A 3214-nucleotide genomic window follows, 5' to 3' on the forward strand; every position below is an offset into this window, starting at 1 on the left:
TCTGTCCCGTCTGCGCCGTCTGCCCTGCCTGCCCCGTCTGTCCTGTCTGCCCTGTCTGCGCCGTCTGCCCCGTCTGCCCCGTCTGCCCTGTCTGCGCCGTCTGCCCAGTCAGCCCCGTCCCTGAGAGACCACTTCTCCACCTCTGATTCACAACTGCTCAGGACTACACAACAAGAAGACCAGTGTTCTCCAGTGCTCTGGAGTGTTCTCCGTGTGCTGCTGGAGACTGCTCAGAGGTGTGTTTGTTGTTGTGTCTCCTCTTCTTCATCGGGTGTGTCCACATTCTTGTTCTGCTGACTTCAGTTGTGTGTTTGTTGTGTCTACAGCCAGTAATAATGTGAAATATGATAGTGGCTTATCATGAAAACGCAAGTTGGTCCGAAAAAACAGGAGAACTGTCACACACACACGCACACCTCAAAAAACACCCCCACGGACACAAACACAATTACACACTCACACAAACAAACAAGTGAAGAAACACAAACACGCACACACAGACAAACAAACACACCTGCACAAACTCACGTGCACACACTCTCACACACGTTTGAACCCGTAGGTCAAATGTGGAATTCATCAGATAAATCGGCGGATCACTTTGAACTTGACGCTCGTGCACGAAGAAATGATGCTTCTGATCTGGAAACTTTTCCAAAGTCTGAACGCTTGGATCGCCGGCAGTCATGCAGTCAGACACGCGGGGAGCACGGAGACTAGTTCCCGCGGAGCTCTGAGGACAGCGCCCGCAGCGCTTGCGGCTCTGCAGGCTCGTGAGAGCCCGGCGCATCTTCTGTGGCTTCTCCCTTCATGTCTCTTGATTTCTGCAGAAGAACGTGACCCTAACCCGGGATAATGTAATGTAAGCGGTATGGAGAGGATCGGGTCCGGGCCTCACGCGGGTTACAGTTTTAGAAGACGAAGTTTTCAAATCAAAGCGGCGTTTTGGAGAAGAGTCTCCGAGGTCCTGCAGAGATCAGACGACTGGAGGAAACAGATCTGGATGAAGGTCTCATGTCTTTGTTTATTTCACGTGGACGCGCACTCGCGGATGCAAACGAGGTCGCTCTGTTAAACTATAAAGTCCCTTTAAAGTATATATTTACTGACATTATATTTAGCCTACTTTAATAATTATTTGTAATTATTATTATCATCATCATTAGACGTATTATTATTATTATTATTTCTGATTATTTTATTCCTTTGTGTTTTAATGCCAGAATAAGCACACACAAAAACACGAGTTTTGACATTTGAATTGGTTGTGACATGTAATCCTGTTTAGAACTGATGCGGTGATCGGCTCTTGGTTGAAGTATTTTTCTCTCATTACTTTTTACACGAACAATGAGGAAACATTTCCCTTCTGGACAAACGTATTATTGGTGTTTGTTTGACTGCATTCCCTTTTGTCCATGCGCACACGCACACACTCACGCACGGGCAAACACACCGGGGATTTCGGGATGAACGGGGACTCTAAAGACGACCACGCAGGCGCGCCGGGACGAACAGGCCCACAACTGTCCGTGTGCGTCAGCTGTGTGTCACTGGCATTAACTTTACGCACAGAACAAAAAAAAGATGTCCCTTAAGGTAAACAGTCCGGATCAGACCGAGCCTTTTGACCCGGGAGGGGTCAGAGTCGAGTTCAGGGCTAAACTCTGGTTAAATCTGTTTACAAAAACCAGAGGAAAAAACAACGATTTAAAATAAAACAAAGAGTCAGATTTAAATAAATAAATAAATAAATAAAAACAACGAAAGAATAATCTGGAAAATGGGCGTGCGCGGCCGTGCACAGCAGGGTTAGAAAGCGTTTTAATAAAGAACTGTTTCGGACTGTCTTGATGCGGATCCGATTCTCCAATCACTTCTCTGAAACCATCGGTTCGCTTTCGACGATGGAGTCCCCCCCAAATAAATAAATAAATAAATAAATGATAAATAAATCCGTAAATGAACAAGTCAAATTGATTTTCTTTTAGTGAGCGCGTGCGCGACTGGAGGGGCCTCTTGGAATAAAATTCGTGTGAAAATGAATGTCATCTCAGTCACGCTCGCGTGGGTCCGCGGCTTCTGCTTTCTGCTGGGCCCTCGGATCCCCGCGCCCTGCACCACCGCCACGCACGCGCCGCCGGCGGCGCAGGCAGACATCTCTGCTCCGCTTCTGCAGTCTGATTGAGCGCGTGTACAGTTTTTGAGGCGATCGTGCGCGTTAATGAGTGACGCCTCGTGCCGTAATTGGTCATTAATTGTTTCTTTTAAGAGTTAAAAAGTGACAAAAAGTTCTCAAGTGACTCTGAGAACAATTTAAAGATTGACTTTTCTTCCCGTCATAGTCCCCGCGCGCTCACACGCGCGCAGCCGCAACACAAACTGAAGGACGAAAATGTGGAATAAAATCATAAGCGATGGAGTGAAAGCCTGAACATAATTTTTTTAAAGGACCATATTCATATAAAAAAACATCTGATATTTTTTAAATAAAATATATTTTTATTTTTAAAGAGCAAATTTAAAGAATGTTGGAAGAAATCCTTAAAGAATTTCAATAATTCTAGACAACTGTGATGATAATAAAAAACATAATAATAATAATAATACGCCTAATAATAATAATAAAATGTTATAATCTCTTTGGTTTCATTTTTTCTAACTTTCCTTTTTCTGCAGCGGCTGCCGTGACTGCTTCTGCCCGCGTGCGTGTACTCACTGTTCACCGCGTGCCTGTGGCGCTGCTGGCCGCTGCTGAGGCTCTGTCCATGGGTCAGCAAGAGAGAATCCAGGGTGGAGTGTCGGTTCGGATCCCGCAGATCCCGCTCTGGACCCGGAGGCGGACCGGAGATCCACAGACCCCCGTGAGCCCTGTTTGTGAGCGCGCGAGGTCGCGGGGAGCGCGAATGGATGTCAGCCGTGGGCTCGGAGGTCCCGGACCGGACCGGAGCGCTTCCTGTGTGAGTGCGTGGGGTTTGTCGGCGGACGCGTGGAGAGGAGCGGGAGTCGCGGCAGAGGAGCGCGCAGCCGCGGGTGACTTTCAGTTCCTGCGTCTCCAATCAGTGGCAGCAGTGTCGATCCTGACTGATGGAGGGAGGAGAGAGGGGAGGAGGGACCAAACGGGGGGAGGGACCCGATCCTGACAGCAACACGTGGGGCGGATCCGGCCGAACCGAGACCGGAGAGACCACAGGAACAGTGCGATGAAGATCGA

At 48.2% G+C, this 3214-nt stretch overlaps 1 protein-coding gene across 1 annotated transcript in view; it reads right to left on the reverse strand.

The window, feature by feature from the left end:
- The window catches only part of satb2 (SATB homeobox 2), a 61563-nt gene extending 58464 nt beyond the window's left edge, over nt 1–3099 (reverse strand). Inside the window, exon 1 of the mRNA XM_024260514.2 lies at nt 2720–3099. The gene's annotated coding sequence lies outside the window, so the exon portion shown is untranslated. The remainder of the gene's footprint in view (nt 1–2719) is intronic.
- Between the last annotated feature and the right edge of the window lie 115 nt (nt 3100–3214).

The sequence above is a fragment of the Oryzias melastigma genome, linkage group LG21 (assembly GCF_002922805.2).
Source record: "Oryzias melastigma strain HK-1 linkage group LG21, ASM292280v2, whole genome shotgun sequence".
NCBI classification, from domain to species: Eukaryota; Metazoa; Chordata; class Actinopteri; order Beloniformes; family Adrianichthyidae; genus Oryzias; species Oryzias melastigma.